Below are 13,255 nucleotides of genomic sequence, written 5' to 3' on the forward strand. Positions count from 1 at the left end.
CTGCAAGAATGCTCCATGTTAACCCAAAAAAGAGTGGAGCAAAGCTCTACAATGCTTTGTGCTTGAGAAGGATATTACATGAGCATGAACAACCATATCTTCAGTGATGCTTGCATCTTTCTTCTCTCTTCCCTCATCCATTTTTCCTCTTCTGAGTTTTTGAGGTTAAGGTGGTTCTGTGCATCATGGTGTACAGCTGATTAGCTTCTCCAAGACCCCTGTCCTAGTTCTATACCAAAAGGTACTTTTTGCTGTTGTCCTTTGGCCACCCTGGGCATTGTAGGTAGGTGCCTTTCTCTCAAAATGCCCAATTGGCCTGTTGATCAGAAGGCTGGCTTTCTTTACTTTTATCAAGTCCTTTTGGGTTTATGCCCACCCAATTAACATGACTTGTGTTGGATCTTTGTGTGTTGGCCAGAAACCAAGCCAGGTTGGTTCTCTCTCTTCTGAGGCTGGCATTTTGGGCAGGACATGGTCAGTTTGGTTCCATTGCTCTCAGTGTGCCAGTAGTTCTTGAAGCTCCATTATTTGTCAAGACCATACTCTCTGCTTTGCTCATTATCTACAGAATTGGGACTTGGAAGTGGCTCAGTGGTCCATTAGATTCAGGTGGTCCTGAAAGCTAAGGCTGCATCCAGACCAGGAGGAGGCATGAGCAGGTAATTCCTTGACTGAGAGAAAAGTTACATGCAGAAAAGTGTTCCTAGTGGCCAAATAAACACTTTTATCTCTCTCTCTCTCTCTCTCTCTCTCTCTCTAAGAGATTTTTGTGAAGCATAACAGCATTTCGGTAAGAGTGGCATATGACTTCTAATAGTCATCTTTTATTCAGAGGTAGTTCCTTGACTAAGAGAGAAGTTACATGCAGAAAAGAGTCCCTAATGCACAACAGTCATTGTTATGGAGATCTCTTTGTTCCTCTCTCTAAAAGAGTTTGTGAAGCATAACAACATTTCACTGACTGGCACATGACTTCCAAGCAGTCATCTGACTCCATGACTATTTGAAAGGTAGTTCCTTAACTGAGATGAAAGTTACAGACAAATATTTTCCTAGTGAATAAATGAACAATCAATGTTATGAAATTCTCTTTGTTTCTCTTTCTATGAGACTCTGAAGCATAACAGCATTTCACTGAGAGTGACACATGACTTCCAAATAGTCATCTGACACCATGACTATTTCAATGGTAGTTCCTTAACCGAGAGAAAAATTTACAGGCAGAAAAGAATTCCTAGTCAACAAGTAATCAATCAATGTTATCAAATTCTCTTTGTTTCTCTCTCTAAGAGGCTTTGTGAAGCATAACAGATTTCGCTGACAGTGACATGTCACTTCCAAATAGTCATCAATGTTGGAGACACCATGGCTATTTCAAAGGTAGTTTTTAACTGAGAGAAAAGAAGTAAGCAATCAATGTTATGCAGATCTGTCTTTCTCTCTCTCTCTCTAAGAGACTTTATGGAGCATACCAGCATTACAATGAGAGTGGAAACAGTTCCAAATAGTTATGTTGTTTGAGACACCATGGCTATTTCAATCCAGCTTTCACCTGTGTCATTCACATGTGTTCTTGGGACTGTTTCCTGTCAGATAAATCACACTTTTATTGAGCTAATAGTTTACTCCTTTCTGACAAATGTTAAGGATAAAGAAAAGTGATACAGAAACAGCTTTCTTTCGGATAAAAAAAAAAATCAGCCACTTCAACCATCTCTGATGCCAATCCAAAGAGAAAAGACACCTCTAATTAGCTGCTACTCCAACCAAATCTTTCTATGGGCTGCTGCAATTATTGTTAAAGGGCTTTGGACTCTCGAGTGATGAAGATTTTTATTGTACAATATTTATATAGCTTGATATTTTGATCTTATATTCTGCACGGGAAAAAACATATCAAACTCTCTACTATATGTGAATATATTATAAAAAGTAACACTCTCATATTAGTAATTAAATTTAACTGAGGTTCCAAATGATAAAGATTATCTTCCTAATAATACATTTTACGTTTCAGGGGGGACAATCAAACACTTATCGTGTGAGAATAAATTATAAAGAATAAAACTTTTCTTCTAGTAGTCAAACATACTCGAAAATCTCTTGTACACATCTCATCGTCGGCTTAGTCAACTGTACATATAACGCATTAACCACCAGAATGTCTCTGTCTGTTTGCGAGTAAACTTACAACAGTTTTGAGGCAAAACACAAGTTGATGCACCCTTTTAACCTGTTCATGTGATGTTGCAGGAACAAGTTCGCAGCATGTTGGGGGAGGAGGAACCTTTTGGGCCTCGGCAATTGCAGCATGGTTCTGCCTGCAGCAGTGTTTGGTGGTGGACATGTCGCTGCGGACTGTTCACGGCAGGGGGATCAGCTGCTGCTGCTCCTCCTCCTCCTCCTTCCGCTGGAGAGCGACATGGATAGGCTCCATCCGTCATCTCCTCCATGTTCATCAGGGAAAACGAGGAGAGGTGGGAAGAAAGAAGAGTTGAATGCCATGCATGAACGCATGCACAAAACAAGGATCACAAGGTATCAACAAAAAAGCAAAAAGATACTACTGTTCATTGAAGAGGGAGACAGGCTATTTTTCTGCAGTCAAACATGAGATCTAATGCTCCGAGTTGGTGGATTGGTTGAGGTGGTGCTGTTGGGGGACCTATCATGTCCTCCCAGAGAGGAAGCTTCCCCCAAATTCTTCATTCCACAAGTTCAAAGTCAAATTGATTTGGATTAAGACGGTTTGGTCAAAGGTCAAACTCAATCAATCGTAATTTCTATATCAATATATTTCTAATGTCTCTAACTCAATCTGTAGTTTTTTTACCCAAACTCTTATCCGCCAACTTTGGATCTGATGCTATATTGAAAATTTTAATTGATAGGGTTGACAATATAATTTAATTCAAAATTTTATACTTCATCTCTTGCATGAATATCGTTTTAGAATATGGTGAATGAGTCGCTTGTCTACGTTAGGAGAATGTTTGGAGTGATAACGATGACGCACAGGAGATCGTCCTCCTTTCCTATATGGTACGTGACCATCACTTACTTGTTCTCGAATGCATGAACCTTAGAATAAGTGTATGACATTGGATGTGACATCGCATATGACATTGAATGGACGAAGAAAGATTGTATTGAGTGAGAGCATATCATCCTTCAAGTGCTCTGAAGGTTACATTATGTGTGAAAGACTTCCCTTCCGCAAGGCGGATGTACGATGTTGCTATACATGTGCATGTCGACGTCCTTACAAGACCTCCAACCTTCACACTGTGGAGTTGCACTTGCAAGTACTCAGCCACAAAACCCTAAGACAATTTTACCCTCGGATTGCTACTCCGACAAGGCCCCAATAATGTTCACGGAGGACAACGTGAGTTGATCGTTTCCATGCAAGTTGATTTCGCCATGTCTAATCCACTCTTTCTTTTTCAACATGAGATGCTTCTGATGATAAGAACACCAAGATCAGTAAACATAATAAGATGGGTGTTTTGAAGGGCTGCTGCTGCTTCTTTCCCTAGCTCTGAGAAGTCCATCTTGGATGGATGGCACACAAAGCTGTCTCAGTTCCTTGGAAGGCTGGAAAGCTGGCAGGAGTCTGAGGCCAAAACACTTGGGCTCTTCTTGCTTGCACTATCACCAACAAAAAGCGAGGCAGAAAGTGTGGTGTCATGCACTAGCCAGCCAGCCAGCCAGCCAGCCAAAAAATTATTTGACCTACTGGTGGTGGAGGGTCCTCAGCACCACCTCACATTCTGGTGGCCACAGCCCAGTGGTGAGAGTGGGGTCCTGTCATCGCCCTCACCATGCAGAATAATGAGAGAGAAGGAAAAGGGAACAGTTGGAGCTTCTTTTGAGGAAAGAGAAGTACAGTAGACCACTCAAGGCACCTGGAGGCAGTTTCAGCATTGTACATCAAGGATGGATTTGATGTGTTGAGGCTTTCATCTCAGATACTACTCTCATCACTTGCAGAGAGAGAGAGAGAGAGAGAGAGAGAGAGAGTGAGAGAGAGAGAATGTGCAAAGATAGATATGTTTAATCCAACAAGTTAGATCCTTGAGGCATCAAGAACATGAACCTGAGTAGAAGAAGATGCCATTAAACTTGGCCAGGACCCTGCTAGAGTTGGGTAGCGGATGAAATGTAGCAGTACGGCTGCATCATGCCAACATGTGGGATTACCATGAGAAGAACAAACCTGTTGCTTCAGATCTTTTTTCTCTTCATACATGGTATTACGGTTCTTCTCTGTCAGAGATCAGATCTCATTGCGATGAGCTGCATGAGGGAGAAAGAGCTCAAAACCGAAAACATTCAGTACACTAATCAACATCCACAACATAAAATGTCAACCATTTATGTACCAGAAACAAAGTAAGTCAAGATGCATATGGATGGCTGCATAAAACTTGCTCCTAGAGAGAGAGAGAGAGAGAGAGATCACAGCTATGTTTCTTGTGACAACTGTGTATGTATGCTATTTGTAATCTTTCAACCAAAAAGAGCATAAAAGGCAGAGATCGTCATCATATATCTTGTTCATGATCATGTGAGAGCAGTTGATGCTCACTTGTTATATAAGAAAATGAATAGAAATCAATACTATTAAAGCAATATATCTTTATTTGAGATTACATATGGAAGAGAGCGAGAGAGAGAGAGAGAGAGAGAGAGAGCGAGAAGCCCCATCCAAATATTTCTCAGGGATCTGACACATCTGAACCCTAGAGAATCTCAGCAGAGAGAATGAGACTTACATTGGAAACTATTATAAGCATATACAACCACACTGCGAGCAAAGGAATTAAAAGGAATAGAGAGAGGAAGGAAATGCTGATCCAATTTGACAAACTACCAAAAGTGTCTCTCTCATTTACTCACATTTCTAACGTTTACTCGATCCATATCAAAAGATGAAAGAATCATAAAAGCTCTACAAAAATAACAAGCAATCCTGTCACACACATCGAATAGGAAAAGATACAATAGAATTCTCACTGGCATACTTGACATACAGAATGGATATATGCACGCCATGCAAAAAGATGTCTTCCATTTATTTGGATCCATGATTTGTGGTGAAGCAGTAAAATACCACCGAGAAGTAAAGAAAGGATCTTTGCATAGAATAAGAACACTTACCTTACATCTTCCCTCTAAGAAATGACAAACAATCACGGTTCTCTGAAACCTCCAATCCTGTCTCTGACCAGCGCTTGAGTTCTGCAAAAGAATGTAACCCATCACCGACAACCGAACCTTAGATTTGAGATCATATGCTTCTTATATCCAAATCTGAGCGCCATATGAAATGACTGCAAGATCAGAGAGAGAGAGAGAGAGAGAGAGAGAGAGGCATGCTTGGCTCCTTGCACGCCACCCACAATAGAGCCAATCACCCCATGAATTGGTCTATATGTGTGGCATACAGGGAGCCAGGCATAACCCATTTCACCTGCGCTCTTCCTCTACATGGCAGAAACAAACCTAAACCTATACTCACTCATTCAATGGGAGTAAAGGAGTGCAAAGGCCATTTCTCTTCCCACCATAACCATCAGGCCGTGACTACAAAGCTATTCCCCATGGAGAAATGGATAGACAACATGATCTGAAACCCTACACCGCCTAATATTTGTAGAGAGAGAGAGAGAGAGAGAGAGAGAGAGAGAGAGAGAGAGAGAGAGAGGTAAAGAGAAACAGGAGGAAGGGATGAGGGGGCCAAAGGTAGAGGAAGAGAGGATTTATAGCCCTCATGGCGGAGAGGATTTCCTCACTAAAATGTAAACATGCATTTAAATATTACCAAAAAAATCATCCACTTTTTTTATGGTTCAAACTCACCACCCACCCAGGAAAATCTCATCCCACCTCCCCAAACTTAGCAAACCCTAACGCAGGCTTTACTGATCTCTCTCTTTCTCTACCTGGCCGTGGGACTGGGTTTGGACAGGGATGGAGGGGGAGAAAGAATGAAAGAGAAGCAACTGTTCCCAGCTTGCAGGACCTGAGAGCATACAATTAAAGCCGGCTGGTCTTCCTCACTCCCTTCTAATGGATATTTCTATTTCTTTTACTCTTCTGAACTGGGTTTTGTCTGGAGCACTTGGATTAACTTCAGATTCTTGCAGCCAACTCACTGTACCAATCAGAAGCATTAAAATATTTTTTTTCTTCATACATTATACACGTTTAATACATTTTCTTGCCCATATATTTCTTTCCGGCAGTGCCATTCTTCTGCACAAGTTCCCCAAAGCTTTCATTAAATAGCCAAGAATGGCAAGACAATTATGCAGACCATAAGCTTTCTGGTGCGGTTAGAAATGTGGGTTGGGATGTACTTTTATTGGTGATACAACTTTGTTTCTTGCTAATGAAGTAATGATCATCAAATTATGATGTCTTCTTAAAGGAAAAGAGAAATACTGCATTTTGATTGTCAGATTTCCTCGTTATCTTTGCTTTGTGTTATTAACTAGTCTCTAATAATCTTAGAAGCCTGCCAACATTAATATGTCATACTTCACCCTATAGAGTGAAGCTCTCCTCGATGCATAAACCTCATCCTTTAGATTGAGGTCAGTCTCAGTGCAAAATCCTTTGGATCATGAGCTTTGATCATTCTTGTTATTTGGATTCTTCCATTTTTGTTCTCCATCATACATTGTATATGAACAGGAATATCTGATTCAATTGAGATCGATGTTTGGGTGGCATTTTTTATTGTTAAGCTTTTGAATGGAATGAGCGTAAGTTGTTGTGATGGCTGGACGAAACAAATGAAACGATTAAGAAGAGGAAAAAAATGACATCAATTGATTGATATCACCTCTTATTAAGTTGTAGAGGATCTTGTCCTGAGATGGGAAGATATTGCTCTCCAAATCACAGTGTAGCTCATTGTTCTGCAATCTAATATATGATGTAATAAGAATTAGCAAGAGATATTACATATCGATGCATTCAGCTTAAGCTTTTGGATTGTGTTGATGTCCAACTAATGTATCGTTGTCATTGTCATTTCACATGCATTCCCTTGAAATAAAGATCTACCCACCAAAATGTAACTACACTTGAGCCTTTGTTTGTTTGTATCACTTAGAATGCTATGTAATGCAACGATATGGAAAAAAATTATTTTACATTTGTTTTAGTTTTGCATCATCATTTATGCATCTTATATTGGAAAATTTTCACAATCATCGAGCATATTTATTAAATATAGTATTAGGCATACTCTATGCAGAATTTTCATTTTGTTTGAGATGAGTGCAGAAATCCTTGATAACAATGAGCATATATTAGATTTATTTTATATTTGTAACAACTATTTATATTCCCTATATTATAAAATTTTAATGATACTAAGAGAAAAGAGTGAATTAATGTAACAGTATTTTTAATCGATTTTAAAACTTGATAAAAAAAACTCGATTCACTAAGATTGTGAGTAAAAAGAATAAGACTAAGTCATAAGTAAAGAGAGGCAAATCAATTTATAGTGATTCAATCTTTTTTACTTACATCTACTTTTGATTCCTTTTTCTCTCGAGACTATTGACTTTCACTACCAATCTTCTTTTTAATAGGCGAAGATTAACTATTCTTATTACAACTTTCTCCTTTTTTTTTAACTTAAGAGATAACCTTCGTACTCTCTTTTTACATAGGAGATTTTTTACCTTCGTACTCTCTTTTTACATAGGAGATTTTTTACCTTCTATAACTTAGAATTTTAACTAAACTTAAGTGGAGAAAAAGACTTAAACTATACTCAAAATAAAAGCTCACAATACTTCATTAGCTCAAGAATAGATGCTCCATCAACCAAACTTGAGTGAGATATTTATAGGCCCTAAAAAGTTTTAAGAATGAAGCTAAAAATTTAAATTTTTAAAATTTTCGGATACAAACGATACTATTATCAACGTCGAGTGGTACTATCATTGTACTTGACATAGTTATAATACCAAATTCTAATAGTATTATCACTATAATTTTTAAAATTTGGGTAATACTATCATTGCCCTAAGCGGTACCACCATGGAAAAAGCTAACAAAGCATAAATAATATTTATTGGTTGGCTTAGGTAGTACTATGATCTAAGCTTGATAGTACTATCACCCAAGCCTAGTTGGTCACCAATTTGACATTCTAATAAGCCCAATTCGAATCGGCTTCAAGCCAAATGACTTTCATGATAAGTGGATTTTATTTTATCTCAATATTAATTTATATTGATAAAAAAATAACATCGATTATTACCTTAATAAATCTACTACAATCCAACATATTTATAAAGCTTTTGACACATGGTATGTGCTTTTGACATGTCATTTGATCTTCTAGTATTTCGTCCGAAGTTATAGCATATTGTCCTTTCCTTTGGTATATCACATATTCCACCAACATATCAACATTTTCACGATGTCTAATCTACCAACAGAATATTCGGTTCTTCTAGCATGATGTTAAAACCTTTAGTACAAAGTCTGATCTCTAGTATATCAATCAATCCTCTAACTCAATGTCTAATTTTTGAAATGATAATTTCTTGGTATAATATTCAACTCTCTTACTCAATAATTGACGTTTCAGTAGTTTGATTCTTTGAGCGAAGTATTTTCCTATATCGCTTATCTCAAAAATATGTTTTATAAACTCATTAATTGATTTCATTATCAAAATTCAAGAATTACCAATCTCTTCCTTTTTAATGATGACAATCGATGTAGTCTTAACCAAACTCTCTCTATCTATATGCTACCTTAAAAGTATAATGAACTTGAATTAAAAATAATTACCTTTCATGTTAGTCTTAAATTCAAGTTAAAATAATTTGATCATAAATTCTAATATTTTTTAATAATAATTATTACAAGAATTAGATGTATAATTTTAATTAAAAGGCATCAAAGGGCATCATTAGAAGTTAAAAAATCATAAGTTTTCTTATAAAAAAAAAAACATAATTTCAACTTCATCAAAGGCAAAGATAGGCATAGTTACTACTCTCCCTTTATCATCAATAAGGAGGAATATACAATCGATTTAGGTAGTAACAATCTAAAATATCTAAAATATCTAAATAAAATATGAAAGTATGCATTAAGAGCATCAAGACACTAATAAATATACTGCATTTTAATTAAAATTTGGTCCTAATGTAACTAAAGAAAATCTAATCGAGCTACTATAGAATCAAAAAATGAGGAAGGTGTTAGACCTGGTTAGGTCTCATTTCAAAGGGACTATTAAAAGGAAAATGACTATCCCAATGTATAGGTGTATTTGAGACAAGCTTAAGTGGAGGAGGATTAGTTCTCCTAGGTAATCTATTATATATTTTATTAATTACAGTGTACCTTAATTTTTTTAATAGATTTCTATTAATGATATTAAATCTATCTAGTTCCATTATTTCTTCGTATGATGAGATGGCAATCGTTTGCATGTAAAAGTCTAGTAATCAAGCATCCATATGAAAGCATCACATCTTTCTCAGATATATCAATCATATTTTAATGTAAGAGGTAACTGAAGTAATAATCACGTCTTGTCATAATCCAATACATGGTGCCTATTTTCAAGATATTAATTTCATTAAGATAATATTATTTAGGAAGTAAAGTACTAATCAAAATATGATGAAGTAATTTTATGTTAAATAATAAAAGATGCTCATAGTTCTTAGGGACAATAGATAAATTAGGGTTTCTAAAAACAATGACAATGACCTTGTGATAAGTGGCCCCAATGGACTTGATGTCCATTGTCATTGAAAAAAGTAATATCATCTCTTTTAAGTAATACCTAAGATGTCACAAATTATGTCATTTGTGATAGATATATAAAGCCTTAGATTATAAGTGGATAGTCTACTATTCTTATCTACATATAAATTATTATAAAATATTCTAACTAGCCTAAAATAGATAGGTTCACTAATTTGAAGAATATGAATGACATTTAAACTAGTGAACCACTGGATTATTTCCAATTTACCTAAATCTTCTAGGTCATATATTTTCCTTTATGAACAATCCTATATTCAAAATTTAAAAATTTTAGGGCATGTTTATCGAAATCAAATTGGGTGGTATCATAGTTTCATCTATTCATTTTTTTTCTTTGTTCCTTGAGGATCTTCTTTGTGCTACGAGGACTGCAATATGCATTACAAAAATAAGAATAAATTATAAATTGAGAATAAGATAAGGATTTAGATATTACTCTCGTGGTCTTAATCTTTTACCTAGTTAAGATTCCTTTCTTAATCACTAAGAAGATTGATTGAGTTGATCCTTAGCCTTGTAAATGAAGGAGGGATGAGAGCCTTAGGCTTTGTATGAGTGAAGAGGAAGATGAGAACTTTGGGAAGATAATAGGAGGAAAGTGAAAGAGGATTGTGGAGGAGGTTTAGGGGGAGAAAGAAAAGGGTTAGAGGAGGGAAAGGTCGGTTAGGGGAGAGGAGAGGGTTTTGGAGAGGTTCAAGATGATTCTATCACTATACCTAAGTTATGGGGCTTAAAGTTGGGTCTAGCTACAGTGCTAGCTTAGGTGGTGCTATCACCTTTGGATTGAGTGTTCTATCGACAGTACTGTGTCCAAAGTAACATCAAGAATTATTCAAATAAGTTTAACATACCTATTTTTTTTTTAATAAAATCAAATTATTTCTCATTCAATGATTTTGTAAAGATATCTGCTAGCTGATATTTTATATCAATAAAATCTAAATATATATCATGATTGCTTATATGAACTATAATGAAATGATGTTTAATATTAATATGCTTAGTTTAAGAATATTGAATATAATTATTTAATAAGTAAATTATATTAGTATTATCACATCTTATAGAAATATTTTTTAAGTAAAGTTCATAATCTTCTATTTTTCATCCAAATTATCTGTACACAACATGTACTTACCGTAATATATTTAGTTTAAGTTATAGAGTACGATAGAGCTTCGCTTCTTGGAAGATTAAGAAATAAATGCATGACTTAGGAACTAACAAGTTCTATAGAATCTTTTTTATCTATTCTATATCATACAAAGTCAGCATCATTAGGATAAGCAATCAAATCGAAATTTTTAGATTTAAGATATGATAATATGAAATTAGATGTTCTTTTTAAGTATCTATTTTTTTTACTACTTTATAGTGAGATTATTTAGGATTATATTGAAATCTTATATAGAGCTCACTACTAGGCATTATATTAGGTCTAGTTATAGTAAAGAATACATTCATTATCCATATCTAATTTAGTTAAAATACTCATGGGCGATAGTCTTAGTGTAACACCCTTAATTAATCCCACGTTAGAGGGAAGACTAAGATTAGCTTATAAGGGTCTGATAGGTATACGACTATTAACTTCAGCTTAAATACTTTGGCTAGTAATTTGGGTCAAATGAAGTTGATAGGCTAGTTAACTAATCAGGCCCAAGTCGTGACATTTGGTATCAGAACCGACCTAGTATTTGAGCATAGTGAGGGGACTCGAGTAGGAAAAGACTACCTGTGGATGGTGTTAGAGAACTCATGACAGCCTGGAGCCACCACTAGGCTATGTCTCACATGCACAATGTTAGGGTTTGATTTGAGTTATGTTAAGCCTTGACGATGACATCAAGCTTTTGAGTGGGGGTGATTGTAACACCCTTGATTAGTCTTACATCAGAGGAAAAATTAAGATTAACTTATTAGGGTCTGATAAGTATATTACTATCAATTTTAACTTAATCATTTTAGCCAATAATTTAGGTCAAATGAAGTTGATAGGCTAGTTAGCCCATTAAGCCCGGATCATGATACTTAGTATTATTCATATAAAATTATCTTAATAAATCAAAAGTATACTTGGTTTTACTAATAAAAATCTTATTATTTAGTTGTTTAATTTGTAATCCTAAGAAATATCAATTCACCCATCAAGCTCATTTCAAATTCTTTACTATTATCTGTAAAAAATAATTCATATAAAATTTATTAGTAGAACTAAAAATAATATCATTAACATAAATTTAAATATTAAAAATATATATATATTTAAATTATTTAATAAATAATATATTGTTGATCTTATATTTTAAAAAAATTATTTTGAATAATAAAACAGCTAAGTCTCTTATATCAAGCTCTAGAGGCTTATTTCAACTGATAGAGAGCCTTAGATAATTTATAAACATGGTTTGAAAAAAAAAGATTATTTTCAAATTCAAGTGGTTGTTCATAAAAAAATTCTTTAGAAATAAAACTAATATAAAAATCACTTTTGATATTCATTTAAAATAATTTAAAATTTTTATACACAAGCAAGGAATATCGTTGTGATTCTAAGTCTAACCACAGGTGGGAATGTTTCTTTATAGTCTATATTCTCTTATTGGTTGAAATATTTGACTACTAATTGAGCTTTATTTTGAACCACAACATGTTGTTCACATTGTTTATTACTAAGGACCTATTTAGTGTCAAATATAAAATGATTATAAGGCCCATGAAGAAGCATCCAAACCTTTTTTTTTTAATTGATTTAGCTCTTTATGCATTGTCAATACCTATGAGTCATCTTTAAGAACATCATCAATGCATTGAGGTCCAATTTGAGACAAAAAGATAGTATTTGCATAAATATTTTTTTAACGAAGAACGAGTTTGATTATCTTTTGATAAATCCTTAATAATTAGCACCTTAGGATGTGCATCTACATATTTTTCATTCCTTAGGTAAGGTTTTTTTGGAAGTAGATATATTCAAGTTACTTTAGAAAGTAGAATCTTCATTCAAATTTAATTTATCAAATTTAAAATTATAATAAAAGTTATTTTTCTTGGAATTTATAAAAAAATAAAATGAATAATTTTTTCAATAACTAAAGTTCATTTATTAAAAACTCAATAAGCTTTAGAGGTAGAAGAGTATTTAAAAAATATTTTAATCAGATTTTACATTAAATTTTTTTAAGACATCTTTGTCATTAAAAATAAAATATATAATAAAAAACTTTAAAGTATAAAATATTATGGTCTTTTATTATTTCATAATTCACAAGGGGTTTTAGATAGATGAGATTTTATAAGAACCTTATTCATGACATGGTATGTCGTCTTAACAGATTCGATCCAAAAGTATTTGGATAGGTTATGTTTATTAAGCATAATCATTGTCGTCTCTTGTAAGCACTTATTCTTTCTCTCAATAACTTTATTTTGT

The sequence above is a fragment of the Musa acuminata genome, chromosome BXJ2-2 (assembly GCF_036884655.1).
Source record: "Musa acuminata AAA Group cultivar baxijiao chromosome BXJ2-2, Cavendish_Baxijiao_AAA, whole genome shotgun sequence".
Lineage (NCBI taxonomy): Eukaryota > Viridiplantae > Streptophyta > Magnoliopsida > Zingiberales > Musaceae > Musa > Musa acuminata.